Genomic DNA, 21207 nt, shown 5'->3' on the forward strand with positions numbered 1-21207 from the left:
TCTATTGTGTTGTAAAAAGTGACAGCTCTTGATGTTAGCAAATAAGGTTGCATATTACACATCCTGTGGCAATTTGGTTTATATAATGGAAAATGGATGTTTACCTTTAAGGCCGTTACTCGTAGCTTCCTGGGGTGTCACCCTTGTGCACATCCCTCAGCTGGTTCATATTGGAAATCAACTGGAGGCATGACCTTTCTTTGGCAAGACAGCAGAGACTCTCATGGACTATATTGTTTGCTTGGGAATTCTCAGCCCTTTTAGAACCTGTCCACGTAGCACAAACCTTATTCTATATGTGAAAACTGATCAGCGCAGCAAAAAACTAATGTAAATGTCTAGGAGAAAAGCTACAAGTCAGGGTTAGAACCCAATTCTCCAAAAGAGTTATTGTAGCCTTTGGTCTTCAGCTATCACCGAATGAATAAATGAATGAACAGCACCATATTAAATGTACATTTAGCACCTGCTGATCAATGTTAATGATGTACTTTCAATTTTAGAAATATGCAAAATGTCCTTTATAGCTCTTCTACATTCATCTTCACAGCAGTTTTATTGTAGGGATCTTTTGATACTCTCAATATTTCCACGCTTATAGAGGAGAAAAAGGAGAAACCCAAATTCCAAGAAGACTGGGAAATTTATCCAATGTCAAACAGTGAATTTATAAGGAAGAAAAATGAATGGACTTTGGACTAATGTAGGTTGTATTCAAATCCTAGTTGTTTTGATGAGTAGTGGCAAGAATCTCAAAGAATTTCAATAACACAATCATCTGTGGAATGGAAAAAATAATACTTCCTTCTGTTCTCTTACATGACATGAAGTGCAGAAAACACGAGTCCACAGTAGGCATTCACTAACTGTTCATTGTTCATCCTTTTATACTTGACCACTACTTGCCTACCCACACCCCTCACCCCTACTCTCAGAGACCCCGCTTCTACCACTGTGCATCAGGTTTAAGTCATGTTTAAAGACTGATTAAGTCAAACTAGCTCATGCCTATGCCTGCAGCCATCTTAAATCCCCTTAATGAGATTTAGAACCTTGGAATCAAAAAATATTAAAACAGAGCAACTTCCGTTTGTTTACAGTCTTACTGTGTGTGTGTGTGTGTTTTAACCTAATCAGTCTGAACAGCTACGAGTTGGTTAGTTTTCGTGCATGTCTCCAGTCCCTGGACAGCTGCCCTGATCTCATCTTCACCTCTTGTTCCAAGGGTCTGGGACCAGGAGCATTCTCCTCGGCAAAAATAGCCCCAACTGCTTAGCTAAACAGTCTCTGGACAAAATCCTCTATAGGTGCCAGGAGATGAAGACAATAGCAGCATGAGAGAATTCCTGTACACCTGGAACTTCTGAATGAGAATTCCTTCTCATTCACACACCACGATTCTTTTGTCTTTTGTTCCTATTCACCCAAGCTTCCAACAATTCCCCTTCCCTTCTCTTTTGTTTTTGTCTCCATTCCCTAAGCCACAGCTCAAAATCCTGAGCTCTGTTTATCTTCACGTTTTTTAAGATCTAGATATGGAAGGATATTGAAACATCTTGAGAGATTTAGCTTCAGAAGGTTTAAGTAAAGGAAGCAGAAGAGAAGCTAGACATCATCTTTTCTCAACAGATATGCAAGCCCAATGCATCTTGCTGTTAGAGCCCAGATGAGGGGATGGTCATTCCCAGGTTCAATGCCACCCCTCCAAGCTTTTCCTAAGACTGGCCAGTTAGCTTCGTCCATCAGGACTGACATGGACCTTTTTATGATATTCCCCAATCAAAGGTATTGATGGAACATGGGGAAAGCAGGAGAAGTGCAACCTTACATATTGCTAGATTTACCTAGACCTTAGAAGCTAGAGCTGAGAATGATCTGTGTTCTGAGGATTCCCAAGAAAAATAATGTAATTAATTTGGTGCTTTGAAGTTCATAATGTGCCTTTATGTACTTTGTAAATGTATACCACAAGATTAGCTTACATCTGAAATTGAGGAACCTGAATCTTACCATACTGCTAGAAAAGATCCTACAGCTGAAATTTTAACCTAGGCCTGATATCAAAGTCTTTAGAGCACTAGAAGATGCAAAAAGAGTAAGAGTTTGATTTCTGCCCTTCGATGAATGGAGGATTTTGGTCTCCATTTAGTAAGAGGAGAGTGGTAAAGATATCATTGAACAAATAAAATAGATGCTATTTATTTGAATTAGGGTTATTAACAAAGTTTATCTGCAAATAATATCTTATAATATTATCTAAGAAGACTATGCAATTCTCCCAAATTCTAGTTTCATCATGTTATTCCCCTTATCAAAAACATTTCTACAGTCCTAATGTAAAAATGGGAACTCTGAATCTCCACAGGCTGGCATCCAGCTCCTCCCACTCTTGTTTTTCTCCAACCTCATCATCCGAAGACCCATCTGCAAGAGGGTCCTTGCCACCCATGGATCCCCTAGCACTGCTTTCCAGACCTGATTTCAGAGGCCAGGATTTTTAAAATGAGGCTGTGAGTAGGGGGGAATCTAACCTAACACTGCCAACTTGTTTTTATGTGAGCTGACTTGAAAAAATAAACTACAAACTGCCATCTGCTGTCATCAAAACTTCTTAAAAGAAAGGACATTTTAATATGAAAAAACACAGAAAGAACATATTTTCAGAATAAAAAACATGTTTTTTAAATTGGAAAATGTTATCTTTACAAAAAATAAAAAAGCCCACTGCACTATATAACTATTTTTTCCCTCATTTTGCCACAAATTGAGAGAAAATGTCATCAAGGACCTGCAGTATGTAGACAGGTATTTAGTAATCACAGACTCAGTTCATGCTGGACTGAATGTTTCTCCATATGGAATGTTCTTTTATATTTCTTTTTATCAAAACCCAACTTTTCTTCTGATCTCCAAAATACCCATCTCTACTCAGAATCCTTCCCAGGCATCCTGTAGCAATTTCTGCCTTATCCAAGTACAAAGCTCTTCTTGTCTTTTCTATTCAATTGGCCTTTACCACTCATGAACTCATGGCCTCTCTAACCTAATCATTAATCTTTAATGTGTGGACACCTTACTTGCCAACTAGAGGGTAAGAATTGTCTAGCTCCTTTTAACTTCTATTATGCTTAATATATAAATGGTAATTAATAAATAATCTTGCAAGATTTGCTAAATGAATAGATTAAGTGCTATTGAGGTAACTGTACTTGTTATCTGGAACTAGGTCATTGTTGTTTGGTTATATGGCTATTTAGTGTTAGGCAGAAAGGGATTGAGGAAGTGGCTCCAAAGTATACTGTAATTAAAATAGAAACTTTAAGAATAATAATTTTTTTTTAAGTCCTGGCTTTCCATTCTAATCTATAAAATGCTTAGCATTTCTTTCTAAGCCAAATCAAAATATAGCCTTTGATTGAAGTTACTGAGACCTAGTTGTTTGGATCTAGATACATAAATTCTCTGTGATTTCTTCTCTCAGAGAAACTGGAATCTAATCATTATGAGATGTATCAAGATGCAGCAAATATAAATAGAAAATCACATAGCTCATCAGAAGTTCAGAAAAACCAAGGATAAGTAGGGTTAAACAACTTGGAGAAACATTCTGGGCACAGAAGATTTTGAAATGCTTAACTGAAGAAGGAAGAAAATATGGTATGGTGAACAGAGTGTGCAGAAAGCTTGCAGATGTATTTTTCCTTGGCTTTGATTCTGTGTGGGCACTCACATACAATCAGCTTCACACACAAGGGAACTGATAGCAGGCAGAGAATGGTAACCCCTGTGAGCTCTGCTGAGTCAACATAATATTTAGACAAAGCCTTTAGATATGTCCCTTTTTAAATTCTATTGCATCTGCTGTGTTGCATGATTCCTGTGATGCTATCTTTCAGGATTCATCTTTGCATGCCTACTATTTGCTAGAAACAATGCTGGGATGTAAAAATGAGTAAAAACACCTTTTTTTAGACAGCAAAGTGATCAGTAAAGGAGATGGGCATCTTTTAAATATTCACACAAATAAACGTAAAATTACAAATCTGATAAGTGTTATCAAATGAAAGTGTGTGGCCATAGGATAAGAAAGGGACTTGGAAGCTGACATCAAGTGTGAACAGGAGTTCACTAAGTGAAGGGGCAGGGTTGGGAGACAGGGAAGAGTTGTCATTGCTGAGGAACAGCATGCTCAAGGCTCCAGGATAGGAGGGAGGCTGGAGGGTCCCCAGACTGATAGTAGGGGCTGTGGCTGGAGCACAGAGAGAGGGAGAAGGAGAGGGGCTGAGATTAAGCTGAGGAGGTGGTGGCACCAGACACTCAGGAGTTTATAGAGTGTGGTGAAGATGTGAATGTTCACTCTAAGAGTGACAGGTACTGCAGTTTATGCAGCAGAGTGACAAGATGTGAACTGTACTTTTCAAAGATTAATCTGACTACTGTCTATAGTATGAAGAGCACCTACTTACAGATTGGAGGGAAGAAAGAGTGAGGGCCAGAAAAGTAGTCAGGAGTAAATATAGAGGGATGTGGACAGAGTAGAGAGCTGTTTAGGAGGCTCTGAGAACTTGAAGGAAGACTTCTTACAAAAAAAGAGGCTTATAGATGCATCAGAGAGTCTTCTTAAAAGTGAGTGATCTTTTTTTCTCTAGTGTTCCTGTTCTGTCCCTTCCCTAGTCAGAAGAGAAAAAAGGAGATCCCTTTAGGTGAAAAGGCTCCCTCATCATCTGCTGCCTTTCTGTGTTTTTATAACCAGATCTTGGTTCTCTGAGCATAAATTACTGGCAGTTGGTGAATTTTAGGGACACAGTAGTTGAGCACAAATGGAGAGGCGCATAAAGAAACACAAAAGTGTGTATGACCCAAAGCAACTTCGTATGGTGATTACTAAACACACACATGTACACATACTCACACAGTATCATGAGTCACATCCCTTCCTGAGAACAAGAAACTTGTGTCTTCGTAGTGAGTTCAGCACAGTGTTGGCCGCTCAGCAGGCTTCACGGAACGCAGAACTGCTGCGCAGGCTGGTTCTGCTGCCTCTGGTGGTGTTTTGGGGGTATGCTGTGGTGGGGGACAGAATCGTGCATGTGTCCACTGTCAGAATCTGCCTTCTAGACCTGTCCTGACCACACCTGTGGAGTGGTGGGAAGCCCTTGGGGGCACAGAGCTTTCTCCAGCACCATTGGTTGAAATGGCCATCCACTTAGCATGGAAGAATTCCCTTCACTGTCACCCGTGAGTTTGTTCTCAGAGGGCCTTTGACCCCTTCTTGCCTATCACCCCTACTTCCTGTCCAGCTTACTTTTGTACATGGCCTAGGGCTTCAGCAGCTGCATTCCATTCTGATCCAAAAGATAGGCAAACCAGCCATGATTGATGCTATTTTCCCTGACATGTATTATCTGACCTCTCTTTTGAGGCAATACTTGCTTTGTGAGAATTGCTGCTTGGTTATTGGTTTAAAACGAGGACGACTTGTGGGAATTCCAATCTCTACCCACTGAGGTAAATTAGAAATCAACTGTCCTCACTTGCACCAGGTATTTTCTTTATTTAAGCCCTGTTTGAAGCCCTGAAGATGTTGTCTCAGGAAGATAAGAAAAGAAGAGGAGCTATGTAACTTTACAGCCTCAGACGTGTAAAAGTCTTACAGTTTTTAATGGACTCTAAGTGCAAGATATGTTACTGGGGTAACATGGCCACTAGGAAAGCTAAGGCAGTGTCAGTCTACATTAACACACATTTAGTGACTATCTATGTCCTGGTCCAGGAGTCACATTGATAAGAGAAATTTGTACATTCCTGGGGAACTCTATAGTAGTGCTGTCCAATATACACATACAGCTATTTAAGTTTTAATTAATTATAATGAACTGAAATTAAAAATTCAGTTCCTCAGTCACAATAGCTTCATTTCAAATGCTTAATAGCTACATGGGAGTAGTGGCTAGATTATTAGGCGTTGCAGATATAGAACATTGCCTTCACTGCAGAAAGAACTATTGGACAGTGATGCTCTATAGAATATCCCACCAGAGTGGTTGAAGATCTTGGAAACCTTGAGGCATAAGGAATGGTTAAAAAAATGGAAACTGTTTATCCTGGAACATTGCCCTCAAACAATTCAAGGACTATGTTATGGAAACAGAAATTGAATATCTCAGGAATAGATCCAGGGAGCTTGACTTGGACTAATGGAAGGACTGTAAAAAGAGCTTGTTTTAGCTCAAAGGAAGCCCAACCATTCTATCAGTACTATTTAAAAGATGGAATGTGGTATCTTCAAGAATTGTAATTTTTCTTTTATTTGAGGTGTCCAAATAAAGACTGATATCCAATTATTTGAAAGTGCTGTGGAAGGGATTCCTGCAACAGATAGAAGTAGTGAGGTGTCATGGAAAAGCTATGAATTTTAGAACCAGTAAAACTTCACCTAATTCCTGATTCTGTCACTTTCCAGGTATATGGCTTTGAGCAACTCATGAGACCTCTCAAGATCACCCCCAGTAAAGGGACACAATAGTAAGAACTGTCTCTTAATATCATTTTGCATACTAAATGAGACAACAAATAACAAGTCTCAAGGACAGTGCCTGACCCTTAGTTGGTGCTCAGTGCACGTTTATTTCCTTCCTACCTCGCTCAGTAGGTTCCAGCTGAATTGCTGCCTCAATATGCATGATAGACATATTTACATGAAAAATACAGTGTCTTGCCATTCTCATGCACTCACTGAAACTCCACCCTGCTCAAGAAATCCAATTGAAATGCAAGGAAACGAGAGTGATTCTATTATCGGATAAGCCTTAATGCTCTCCAATTTATTTTTTAAACAAATTATTTACAGAGCAAGACTTTAGTCATTACTAGCAGGAAATTACTTACAAGGCATTGCATGGTTATCAAATGCCATAACCCTGAAGGTAAGAACCACAGGTACTAGGTAGGTCCTAGGGTCCTGTCCTACTTCAAGGTTTATAATTTTTCAGTATAAGTTTAAGGCCGTATTTTTTTAACTTTTTTTTTTAATTAATTAATTTATTTATTTCTCTGTCCTTCCCCCTCTCCCCCACCTCACCCCGGTTGTCTGTTCTCTGTGTCTATTTGCTGCGTCTTCTTTGTCCACTTCTGTTGTTGTCAGTGGCACCGGGAGTCTGTTTTTCTTTTTGCTGCATCATCTTGTTGTGTCAGCTCTCCGTGTGTGCGGCGCCATTCCTGGGCAGGCTGCACTTTCTTTCTCACTGGGCGGCTCTCCTCACAGGGCGCACTCCTTGCGCATGGGGCTCCCCTACGCGGAGGACACCCCTGCGTGACACAGCACTCCTTGCACGCATCAGCACTGCACGTGGGCCAGCTCCATATGGGTCAAGGAGGCCCGGGGTTTGAACCACGGAACTCCCATGTGGTAGACGGATGCCCTAACCACTGGGCCAAGTCCACTGCCCTAAGGCCATATTTTTTATTCATCAGGGAATGTAACTAAGACCGGAGGGTTTAGGTGTAAACCCCATAAGAAAGACAGTGTCCTTTTCCTCTCATCTACATCCATGCCGGTAAAGATGCAGTAGGGAGGTCTTTGCAATCTTCTTCCTCAACTTATTGAGGCCTGAGGTCATACACCTTGGGAAAGTGGGTGCTCTGTGGATGATTGTCACTGGAGCAAGACACTGGGTGGCAAACACATTTTGTAGGTAGCCTTTCTCTCCCCAAATGTGCAATTCTCAAGCTGCCAGAACCCTCATCGTTGGTGAGAAGAAAGGGTGTCTGCCCTAGGTCATGCTGATAAGAGATGCAAATTCAAATCCATGAATCAACTAATATCTGCTCCAGTGAGATGTGATGCATATCTATAGTCTATCAACAAGGGCCAAAGGATCCAGATAACTTTTAGGATCCACTGCTAATTGGTCCATTGCTAATTGAGATATGTACATTGGGAAGTATTATGAAATCTAGTTTGTGTCCAGATCCATATTAGTTATATAATACAGGAAGAATTAAACTTTGAAAGTTATTTATTTTATATATAGATCCCTGTGTATCACAGAATATATTTTTCCATTGACTGAAAGAAAAGCACCTGTTGGCATAACCTCCCACAGAGTTTGGACAATTACTTTTGATTTTTTAAGGTGAGATGCTAAGTGGTAAAGTGGCTGTCTAGGCCACTGGAAACTGCAGGTGGAACTGGCAATAAGCTAACTCTAATACCTGGCTTTTATTCATCTTCCCTTTAAAATGTAATCTGTTTCCTTAGGCTTTTCCCATAATAGGTTGTAGTTCTAAATAGGTGGCTTTTAAAATTCATTTCAGTACAATGAAATAAATGGTATTTATTGGGAACCCCTTTGGTTCCAAGAAGAACCAAGCCAAGCTGCAGAGAATCCAAAAGAAAGAAATCAAGCTTTCAATCAGTGGAAACTCAGAGAAGACAGGAACCCTCTCCCTCTCTCTGCTTAGAAACCTTCAGCATTTCCTCCCTGCTTACCAAATAAAGTCTCAGTCTGGTATTCAAGACCTTACATATTTCTACTCCAGTCAAATTTTCTTCCTGAGTATATTTCTCATAGCTTACTCTCTATGGTTTAGTTGAATACATTTGTGTTTATTCTGACAGAAGGAATGCTTCCCATAGGAAGAGAATGTGTTCTTTTATTTGTACTCAGCAGAGAGTATGTTGTGTCATGTAGGGTCAGAAGCATTTGTGAAAACTGCCTCCCAGCGTTACAACTGTCCATTTTACTTGAGGGCCAGGAAGAGGATGAACTGAGCCACCAGTCAGGTCCCATGGGAAGGAAAGGGGCACAAGTGGAGATCAGACAGACACTGAGGTGAAGAACCCCCCTGCTTGTCCCCATCACTTGCGTCCCCTCCCCTCCTCTACCACATGGTGTCAGGAAGTAGGACAGTGTTCCTGCCCCATTCTTCATGGTTAGGTGGGTCAAGTATGATTATCCCTGTTTGACAGATGAAGAAAATTGAATCAACAAGATGTAATTTAGACATCTATCCCTCAGCATTTTGACAATTATGCAACTTTATAAATGATCAAAGTTCGAAAAAGATAGGAATTTACAAAAGTCTCAAGTCAAGTTTCATCTAGAATGTGTAGACATGATGGGGCTTGGAATGTTAGATTCACCACTGATGGTTCTCAACAATTTTCAGAGTGGTGTATTTATTTGTCCATGACATGATATAAAGGATAGGAATTATAATGTACCTTACAAGAGGAAGGTGCTCTCCACAAATTCTGCCATCTGTCTACCCTACACTTCTAATTTTGTATTGGGACTTTTTATTTTGAAAGAATTTCAAATTTATAGAAAAGTTACAAGAATAGTACAAGGAACTTCCTTACATCCTTTATCCAAATTACGAATTTTTTTACATTTTGCCACAATTATTAATTATTTTCTGTATTTGTGTCTGTATAATCATTTTTCCTTAACAATTTGAGGGTTTTATTTTTTTTAATTCATTTTTTAAAAAATATTACATTCAAAAAATATGAGGTCCCATTCAACCCCACCGCCCCCACCCCCCTACTCCCCCCACAGCAATACTCTCTCCCATCATCATGACACATCCATTGCACCTGGTAAGTACATCTATGGGCATTGCTGCACCCCATAGTCAATGGTCCACATCGTAGCCCACACTCTCCCACGTTCCATCCAGTGGGCCCTGGGGGGATCTACAATGTCCCGTAGTTGTCCGTGAAGCACCACCCAGGACAACTGCAAGTCCCGAAAACGCCTCCCCATCTCATCTCTTCCTCCCATTCCCGCACCCAGCAGCCACCATGGCCACCCTTCCCACACCAATGCCACATTTTCTCTGTGGACATTGGGTTGGTTGTGTCCATTGCACATCTATGTCAAGTGGGGGCTTAGATTCCACACGGATACTGGATGCAATCCTCTTGCTTCAATTTGAGGGTTTTAGAAATCATGCCTTTTCACTGTAGATACTTAATTGTGCATTTACTAAGAAAATGGCATTTTCTTATAGAGCCAAAATACAAATTATCAAAATGAGAATATTTAACATTGATACAATATTATTATTTAATCCATGATCATACATAGTGCTTCATTGGTATATTAGGTATTATTACCCCTGTTCCAAATCTAATTCAGGATCACCCATTGTATTTAGCTATTATATTTCTTTAGTCTCCTTTCATCGGAAACATTTCCTCGGTCTTTGTTTCTTTCATGACCTTTATAGTTTTGAGGAGTAGAGGCAAGTGAGTCTGTAGAATACCCACCAATGTGATTTGTCTGATGTTTCCTCTTGATTCAATTTTTGGCTGGAATCCCACAGAAACTATATTATTGTGTCCTTCTCAATGCATCATTTCAGGAGGCCCATCCTGTTGATTTGTTCCTCTGGAGATATTAATTTTTATCTCTTGTTTAAGGTAGTGTATGTCAGATTTTTCCATGGTAAAGTTGCTATTTTTCCTTTGGAATTAACAAATAATTTGTGTGGACATTTTTTGAAACCATATTAATCTTTTTCTTCATCAGATTTTCACCTTCTAGTTTTAGCACCCATTAATGATTCTTGCCCTGAGTCAATTATTATAATGGGTATCAAAGGGCAATTTTTCTAACTCCATTTACTCCTTCTTCATTAGTTGGTATTCTACAAAAATATGAAGCACTACATGAATCTGTCTTGCCCTTGTGCAGGAGCTATGCTAATCTTTTCTATATCTGCCAATTTTAGTATCTGTTGAAGCAAGTAGCAATCCCACATGTGAATTACACACACACACACAGAAACACACTATCAATATACACCACCGACAGCCACCATTCTTCTCTATCCAAACTAATTCCTTCATCCTCTGCCCAGTTATTTTCTTTTCAAAAGTTTTACAAACTTAAAAGTAAGGCAGATAAGGCATTTTGAAATATCAGTGGAAACTATGGGACAAGCCAAAGGTTGTAACTGCACCACCTGGGCCAACATACCATCAGAAAGGTATATACCAAAGCAAAATCAGAGTGGCCAACACAGATGTGACAGAGTACTACAGTACATCTTTCTGACCCTTCTAATCCAGGGCATACCTCAGGAACATGTCCAATTCTGTATCCAAGTTATCCAAGGTCAACAAGGTCAACTGATCCAGAGATCCCAAAATACACTGGAAAATATAAAAATGGGGCTTTGGGACCACTTCACAGTATACCAAGGAAGTGCTTTGGTTTGCACTGAGCTCTCTCTTCTTGTCCAACTTCTACACTTCTGTGACAGTTTGAAGCTGGGTGGATCCCAGAAAATCCTGTTCTTAAATCTAATCCATTCCTGTGCATGTATTGTAGATGGGACCTTTTGATTATATTCAGTTAAGGGAACTTCTTTTTGATTAAATCACTTAAATAGGGCCTGACCCACGGTGAATCTTAATCCTCTTACTGGAGTCCTTTATAAACAGAGGAATAAAAGCTTATAGCTATACAGAAAGAAAGCTGCAGAGAGAGAGAAGCTTCCAGAAGTTGATGAATCTGGGAAAGAGAAAAGCCACAGTCAGAACATTGAGAAGCTGAAGGCAGTGAAGAGGAGAGGGAAGAGACAAATGGATGCCACCATGTGTCTGATCGCCCACACCTGCAGCTCAGGAAGCAAGAATCCCTGATGATGCTTTGATTTGGACACTTTCATAGCCTCAGAACTGCATCTAACCTAATAAATTCCCATTGTAAAAGCCAATCCATTTCTGGTATATTGCTCCCAGCAGCATTAGCTAACTAAATCACCTTCTCTTCTCAATTTTCTAACCACTTATTTCCTGCTGAAACCAAATAGTTAACAAGTTGGCTGGTCACTCTCTAGAAATGGAAACGTTTGCTTTGTTTTGTTTATTTATTTCTCCCCTGCCACCCCCCTTGTCTGTTCTCTGTGTCCATTTGCTGTGTGTTCTTCTGTGTCCGCTTGCATTCTTGTCAGTGGCACTGGGAATCTGTGCCTCTTTTTGTTGCATCATCTTGCTGCATCAGCTCTCTGTGCGGTGCCATTCCTGGGCAGGCTGCACTTTTTTCATGTGGGGCGGCTCTCCTTGCGGGGCACACTCCTTGCACTTGGGACTCCCCTACATGGGGGATAACCCTGCATGGCATGACACTCCTTGTGCACATCAGCACTGCACATGGGCCAGCTTAACACACAGGCCAGGAGGCCCTGGGTTTGAACCCTGGACCTCCTATGTGGTAGGCAGATGCTCTGTCAGTTGAGCCAAATCTGCTTCCCTGTTTTGTTTTGTTTTGTTTTCTCTCTAGGGTGCTTCTCAACTTCCTCAAGAACTCAGCTTGGCCACTATTCCATATAGACTAGTCTATAACACAAGTTAATTTCTGGAAATGCCCTTCATTTTCTGTCTCTTTCAATCATGTATTGCAGTATTTTCAAACTCCACACGCAGGCCCAGTAAAGATGCTGATTAACTTTCTGCTGTAATTTGAGGATATGACAAAGTCTCTAATGCTGAAAAAAAAATGCTTCTCATTAATAGAGCTTCAGATCCCACATTAGGAAATCACATATTCTGTCACTCTTTAGGCCTCTTTGAAAATGCAAGTATAACTGGGAGGTGTAATGTTTGACACTCTTGACATGATAATACAAATGAGTTTAGAGGACATGTTTTCCCTATTCTGGCTCTGCTTGGATCTTTGGATAACTCCAAGACAAAGAGATATTAACATAAAGGAGAGCAAAAGTGAGTGGAAAAGGGGAAGTGAGGTATTGCCTTCACAATTTTGCCATGGACAGATTTTTTCTTTTAATACACAAGTAGTATCATTTTTTTACTTCTATCTGTAACAATCACGTAATAGCTATTAGTATCATCAGCATCATACCCATTATTTATAGCTTAGTATGTTCCAGAGATTGTTCTAAATGTTATGTATAGATTGCTCTCATTAAGTTCTCACAGCAATTCTCTGTTAGATACCAATGTCTGTATTTTACAGATGGGGAAATTGAGGTACAAATGACTGTTTAATCTCCTTATTTTATAGATGAGGAGACTGTAGCCCAAGTTTTTGATGTAACTTGCCAAAGTCCACATAGATAGGTAGGTAAGACCTCCTAACTCCAAGCCCCTTTTTCCCCATTACAGTTTCATATTAAAATACCTTCCATGTTTTGGTGAAGGGCATTTCCTTTCATCCCTGCTTACATGAATGAATGAGATTTTTCCTAAGCAATTTCAAGTCTGGAAAGGGAGACTCTGGATATGAGAATGTTGACTAGCTATTTTAAATCACTCAATGTATAAAATTATACACACACACACATACACAGTATCCCCCTGGAGGATTCCTTGACCAATAGAACATTTGTATCATAATGCAAGATCATTCTGGGGGCCTGTTAGTGTGCAAACTTTCCTAGGATGCTTTAGAATACAAATCCATAAGCATTGATTTTTCCATCAATATACAATTCAGCCAGATTGTTCAAGGGAAATTTAATGCTGTTGCAGTACAGGCAAGTTACTTATTATGGAAGAGAAGTCAGGCATGGTAGAGTTTTCTGTCCATATATGATTTCTCCCAATTTGATGTGATGTATAATCAGTGGTTTTCTGTTCAGTTCTTAGAAAATCTGTGTGTTTCTGCTCATGTTATCTGGAAATAAAGACTTGGGTTCTATGATCTGAGTTATTTTTATAATGAGCTAATGGGTGTGGGGTTCAGAAAAGGCTGAGAGAAATGGTCAGAGGAGGGTGAAAAATCCTAATTTCTCACCCCCCACACACACACACCCAGGGAAGCAGAGTGGAGTGGTAGACCAGCTGTTTGTGGACCTGACCCTTTGACTTTGTGTCCCAGTGAAGAATTCTGGGGTTTCAGCAGCCTGCCATAGAAAGTACAACTCTCTGATGACCCAACAGCTAGCCACCCAATCAGAAAGAAAATGTAAGTGCCATATGAGCAATTAGTTCAGGCAGTAAGATCTGTGACCTTATTGTTGATAGCCTGTACAGCTAAGAAGTGACTTAGTGAAAAAAATAGGATGTGGAATTTTTTCAAGTCAACATTCTTTATCTAAGTTCTTTATCTAACTTTATCCAAGTTCTTTATCTATCCTTTAAACTCATCGCTATATGCCATTCCCTAGTAAGGGACCATGACATTATATTGGGCTTCAAATTTCGGGGAGTTCTGGATCACAGAGTGTTTCAACAATGGCAATGGAGGGATACTGGTATGGGATACCAATGACAGGTGATATATGACTGACAGGGAGCTGTACAGAACATATGTCCAGGGTGCATGGTAATGTTTGGATATACTCATAGTGGCAACAATTAAAAACCACAGTAGGGGGGGTACTGGGTTCCTGGCCAGTGGTGCTCTGTCGTGGTCCCTAGGGGAGCAGCGACAGTCTCCCAGGTACAGTGGTGGGGACCGGGAGGGAGTGAGGGTTCAACAGTGAGCCCCTGATACTAATGACTATGCTTGTGAGCTGATAAACCCAAAATAATAACAAGGCCTAGAGCAACTTTGTGCCTGGGAATTTCCTTCTGTCAGCCTTCATGTTACTCAAATGTGGCCAGTCTCGAAGCCAAACTCAGCATGTAAATGCAATGCCTTCCCCCCAGCGTGGGACATGACACCCGGGGATGAGCCTCCCTGGCAACGAGGGACCACTATCAACTACCAACTGATGATGCAACTGGAAAATGACCTTATACGGAAGGTTCAATGCGGATCAGCAGAATATCCATGTCTACATAAAATACCATGACTTTAAAATGCTGTTTGACCTAAAGTAAGGGGGAAATGGAAAGGAGAAATGAGTTTATATGGCTACGAGTTTCTAAAAAAGAGTCTGGAGGCTGGCAGAAGGTTTGCCCTCATGCACAACTGAGCAGAGGCAGAGAGACAGATAAAGCAGATACAACCCCCAGATATTGGTTCCTTTGAGGGCTAAAGAGACCCATGGGAGTTATGGTCATGGCCGATGGGGTTAACTACCAGGGCAGATGGCCCCTCTTTGGAAATGGTGTTTATGTGTGATGAATCTGGACTCAGATGGGATCTCCCTTCATAAGACTTTCATGCTAATGTGCTGGAGGTGCAGTTAATGTTGGGGTTTAAGATATATTTAGGGGATTTGAATCTCTGGACTGACAATGTGATAGCCAGATCCTGAGCCTCAACAGACTCCAGCACCTACAATCTGATTTATTGGACTTACCACACTCAGCTAAGATGGAGGTGAAGAAGGACAACCACCACACCATGGAGCCTAGAGTGATTACAACTGAAAATGGGAGGATTGCATCCAGCATCCAGGTGGAATCTGAGCCTCCTCTTGACATAAAGGTGCAATGGACACAACCAAACCAGTGTCCACATAGAAGAGGTGGCATTGGATTGGGAAAAGTGGACATAATGGACAAAGGGTATGGGGAAAGGCAGGAAGAGATGAGAGGTGGAGGCGTCTTCGGGACATGGAGCTGCCCTGGATGGTGCTTCAGAGGTAATCACCGGACATTGTAAATCCTCACAGGGCCTACATGATGGAATAGAGGAGAGTATGGGCCATGATGTGAACCAATGTATATGAGGTGCAGAGGTGCCCAAAGATGTACTTACCAAATCCAATGGATGTGTCAGGATGATGGGAACGAGTGTTGTTGGGGGGGGGGAGAGGGGGGGTGGGGGGGTGGGGTTGAATGGGACCTCACATATATATTTTTAATGTAATATTATTACAAAGTCAATAAAAAAAAAATTAAAAAAAAAAAAATATTACTACTAACCAAAAAAAAAAAAAAAAAAAAAAAGAAGTGACTTAGTGACAGAAATTGTGAATGTGATATCCTACACAACAATTTGCTCAATAATTTCAATAATTACTCCTGGCAGCTAACTTATTTCAATAACATCCTCTTTCTCCTTGAAAGAGGACTTGTCTCTTCTCCTTGCCTTCCTCTCCACTCCTTACTTCTCATTGGTCTGTCTATATCTCACCAGAATTTCAATGCCCATTTCCTTCCTGAATCTATTTTTTAAGCTCTTTCACTTCCAACTGAGAGCAAGCTGTCTGTACTATCATCCTGGCACAGGACAATCATTGTCTAGGCGTATTTGGTGTCTATCATTTCATTGCATTTGGAGAGGAAAACTAGCATTTAATGTGTCAGGCATGACACTAGATGCTTTATATACTAATTTACTTTTTCTGCAAGTGTATGAGATAACTTCTATGATCCAAATTTGTAGGAGATGAGACCAAAAATACCAAAAAAGCTTAAATAATACATTCAAAATCAGAGTTAGTAATGGTGGAGCCTGTCAAGATTCAAGGTCCATACTTACAAGCTTCTCAAGGGTATGGGATATATCTTCGATATTTGGCAGAAATTTGAGACTTTTAAATAACCATTTGACAGGAATGAGGACAAACTCTAAATTGAAAGAATATATCCCAAATGAGAGGGGCTCACTCAGTATTTTTATGTTGGATCTCTCCACTGTATCTCTGCCTCTGTAGAATCAAAGCAAGTAGCCACTTGATCTTAAATAATATGATTTTTCCTAATTCCAACATAATTATACATATTAGAGTAGAATAGAAGTGGAAAAAGGAATTCCTGGCACCTGGGTAGTACCCTGCTCTTCCAGGAAATCATCCAAATTGACAAGGGCCAAAGCAAGAGAGACTAGTTTGAGGGAAATTATGAATACTTCACAAAGTCATTGCTGTTTTTCTGATTTTTCCTAGAAGACAATATTCACATGGTCCTGAGATTCCTTTGTTGATTAGCAGCAGCTCAGACTTTACCGTTTTTCTCAGTCAACATCTGGCAATATGCTAGGCAAGCCATAGTGGTGAGTGTAGGGTGTAAGTAGCAGAGAAGGGAGATCAATAATGAAGGAGAGCTTGTCTAGGCAGATTGGTGAGGGAGATTGGGGCCATCAGCTTGTCATTCACACTAGCAATGTATACAATCCTTCCGGATTCTGAGAGCTAATTCCCAAATGACTGCAGGCAGGGTAAGGAGGGGTAAGAAGCCTGATTTTAGCTCATCTTTTAAAAGTCTTGTCATTGGGGAACAAATGAGAGCTGATGTATGATGTGGCTCAGTGCTGCCTTTATTGCTCAAATAATGGTTTGAGTCATACTGACTTGCGAGGTTATCTGTTTAACCTTTAAAAAGACTTTTATTGACTTCTATCAATTGGAACAACATGACGCTTGAATGTAGTAGAAATGAACAGGATTTGGGTCAAGTCTTCATGCTGCCATTTTATGTGCACAAAGATTTAGATACCATGATAAGAATTCAATAGCATGTATTCAGTGAAAATTTGCAAATAATTTCATATCCACTTTTTAACAGATATGAAAAATTTCTCAGAGATATTGAGTGACTTGAAAATTTCTCCAATTTTCAACTCAGAAATTCCAGGTCTAGAAAATAAGAATTGAATATCAATAGTGGATATTTACATACGGATGATAATATGGCTATTAAGTAAATTGGCAAAATGAAATCATTAATGTAGGTGAGAAGCTATGAGACAAGTAATTCTATTTATGCTTGTTGAATTATAAATTAAAATTCTGTAACCTGCAATTGGCATTTGTGATATGTCCATATAATAAAATATTATGTTATCCTTAGTGGCATTGTTTGAAGTGTGTTGATTATATGAGAAAATCTCTTTATACAATGTTATGTGAAGGAAGTAGAAAAATAAAATCTAAAACTAGATACAGAGTCCAAATATTATGAATAATAAATTAATAATCCTAGGAATAAAAATAGCATAGTGACCATACTATGGATGTGAAATTGTGATTAATAATTTCTACTTTATTCTTTCTATGTTCTATTAGCATCATTTATAACAAAAAATCAAGAAGTCATAACTTTTAAAAAGTATTAGAAATTATGGTTTTCTTGAAAGACTGGCTTGGGAAACAGGTCAAATACCAAAAGGAGAGACCAACTGTTGTGTTAGGTTTTTATAGTTCCTTAGCTTGACTTGATGGGAAAGACCTAGAATTTATTAAGTCAATCACAACTACATGCCTCCACATTGTATGTCTTGCTCTAAATAAAGTGAAGTCTTCTCCTGCTGGCCTTTTAACATCTTGCTAATTTCCCTTGCAATGTGAACCATTCACTTCCCTTCACTTGGTTCAGTTCCAGGTCTGTTCTTCCAGACTTCCACAGTTCACTTTCACCTGGATTTACCGGGATTCAGCCAGTCACGCTTCTGGCCAACCAGCTACTCAGACACCTACCAGATGCCAAAAAGTCTCCATCCGTTTAAGTACCCGCGAAGGTCTACTTTGGTGTACCATCTGAGAGAAGGGCTATGTCTGACAACAACCACAAAAGCAGCATTGATAACTGCAGTCATTTATTCAGATAGAACTATGTGCAGGCCACATCTCCTCTCTTCTAATACATGATAAGCTCCTGGAGGGTAGGACCAACTTTAATTCAACTTTGTAGCTCCAGAGTGCTGACCGTGGTGCTTTAGGTACAGGAAGTGTTCAGTGATTTTTCAAATATAAAACTTTGTTTAATAAACAAGTCAAATTCCTTTGTACTAGGATGATTGTGCTTAATAGAATCATGATGTATTTAAAATACAGTATTATCCCCGTTTGAAGACTGAATTGGATAGCTATTGGTATGTAACAAATTACCCCAAAACTTAGTGGCTTAAAACAACCAATATTTATGCACTCACAGTTTCTGTGGGGCAGGAATTCAAAAGTGACTCAGGTGGGAGTTTCTGGCTCAGGTTCTCTCATGAGGTTATAGTCCAGATGCTGACTGGGGCATAATCGTCTGAAGGCTTGACTGAGGCCATCGGATCTACTCCCAAGTTCATTCTCAGACACCTCAGTTCCTTGCCACGGGAGCCTTTCCTCATGTTGGGACATCTGACTTCCTCCAGAGTGAGTGATCAGAGAGAGAGAGTGCACAAGACCAACTGAAAGAGAAGTCATATTTCCTTTTCATGATCTATTCGCCATCATTTCCACTTAACTCTACTCATTAGAAGCAAGTAGCAAATTCCAGCCCACAGCAAACCTCTACCTCTTGAAGAAAAAGACATTAAAGTATTCATGGTCATGTTTTTAAAATCACCCCAAAGGTTCAGGTCATTCAGTTAAGTGGGACTCAAGCTTAGGCAGGTAATTAGAGGCACAGGTATCTCTGTTCTTTAACAGAGCCATGTAAGAGTCTCTCAGAAGTAAATATAGACAATGGCCCTGTCAATATCCCAAAAAGGGGACTTGTCCTACCACTTGCTTTTAATGTTTAGCTCCCAGTGGTTGGCTCAGCTTGCCACAGATTGAATTGCCCTCCCTCTTTAAGGAGCTGACAGTAGAAGGACAGTAAATGTCAGGAGTTCACCTGCATTTTAGAATCCAACTCAAGGAGAAGAATGCCTCTATCATGGGAGCTGCCATTACTGCTGCTTCATTTGGCAGTGATAGATAGTTCTTTAACCTTTCCTTGTAGGGAATTGATAATAATACTTACACTAGTAAATGTCCACTTCTAAAGAATAAAACAAGAGTCTAAGCCTGTTCTTGCCCCATAAAATTTCTACCCTCTAAACGTAAATCATGCCAGCCAAGAGGGTCATACAAGCAGAAGCTGTAAACAGCCTTTAGATGTGTTTTACAATCACGTCAACACTTGTGCTCATATACTAATACAATTTGATTTTTAGGGAGAATAGTAAAACATACACACAGATTTTATACAGAGTGAAAATGTAAATCTAGCAAAATAAAATGGGAAGTTTGCCTCATTTAAGGACAGGGCCTCATTTGACTCAGAGAAGAATAGGAGTTAATCTACTCATTATCCAACCTTTATATAGAATTATAGTAATACCAATTTATATTAGAAATTAAATTAAAGATGTTCTTCATGTCATTCATTCAGTGAATATTGATTGAATGCAAATTCCATACCAGGTGCCAGACACTATTTTAAGCATTGTGAACAGAAAGGACAAAATCCCTTGCCTTCATTGAGTCTGTATTCAAGTAGGAGGAGACACAAGGAAACAACAAGATAAATCAGTGAAAAGCATTCCATGTTAGATGGTGATAAGTTGCAAGGGAATAAATAAAGCAGGGAATGGATGTAGAGGGTTGGGTGATAATGGCTTAAAATGATAAAAATTGTGGTTGGGGAAACCACACTGAGAGACGGACATTTGTGCAAAAAGCTAAATGAGGTGAGGGAGTAAACCATGGACTAGCTGGGGGGAAGAGCAATTCAAGTATCAATAAAAGCTAGAGTAAAGGCCCTGAGGCAGGTAGGACCTGGTGTGTCTAAAGGGCATCAATAAGCCCACTGTGGCTGGAGAAAAGGTCTGGGACATGAGGAGAAACCTACCATGAACCCAAATTGTCAGCCACTCTTTCAGGACTTTGGCTTTAACTCTGAATGACTAGGGCAGCTGCTCGAAGGTCAGATAAGAGTCATATTCTCTCTGGTATACTGTGAGAAGAGGTGGCTGGTTAGAAATCCATTTCAATAAATTAGACAAGACAGGGCGGTTGCTTAGACCAGGTCATAGGAGTGGAAATGTAGAACATGACCAGATTCTGGTTATATTTTGAAAGTAGCCTTGTCAAGATTTGCTGACAGACTAGGTCTGGGATATAAGGGAAGATAAGAGTTAAACATGATGCAAAAGTTTTTGCCTGTACCCCTGAAGCATGGAATTGCCAGGTTGGGACTGTAAAATCTGAGATACCATTGGATATTCAAAGGAATGTCTAAGTCTGAGGTTCAGGGAAAAGGTTTATGCTAAATTAAACTAGATTAGACTGAAATCAATTTCCAGAAAAGAAGTGGAATTTTTACTAGAATTGCTATTTTTTTAATTTATTTACTAGAATTGCTATTTTTAATTTATTTTTTCATTGTCTTTTATTAAAGATACATAGATCACAAAAAATGTTACATTAAAAAATTTAAGAGGTTCCCATATACCCTATACCCCACCCCCCTCCCACATCAGCTATTTTTCTATCAACTCTGTAAGGAAAGCCTTGCCATAGAATCTAGGAAAATCCCTTAGAATACCCACTGAAAAAAGGCCAACAGTTATGACTCTCTAGATTACAATGTCATTACATATAATTTAAGACAGTCTGCTTATCTAGATTTTGCCTGTT

The 21207-nt window shown here is 39.8% G+C and overlaps 1 protein-coding gene and 1 pseudogene across 8 annotated transcripts in view; one reads left to right on the forward strand and one right to left on the reverse strand.

Moving 5' to 3' along the window:
- Nucleotides 1–21207, forward strand: part of DPP6 (dipeptidyl peptidase like 6) — a 1316366-nt gene that overhangs the window by 375343 nt on the left and 919816 nt on the right. The window lies entirely within an intron of this gene.
- On the reverse strand, nucleotides 10661–10760 carry LOC111759633 (U6 spliceosomal RNA; annotated as a pseudogene).

This window comes from Dasypus novemcinctus, chromosome 5 (genome assembly GCF_030445035.2).
Source record: "Dasypus novemcinctus isolate mDasNov1 chromosome 5, mDasNov1.1.hap2, whole genome shotgun sequence".
NCBI classification, from domain to species: domain Eukaryota; kingdom Metazoa; phylum Chordata; class Mammalia; order Cingulata; family Dasypodidae; genus Dasypus; species Dasypus novemcinctus.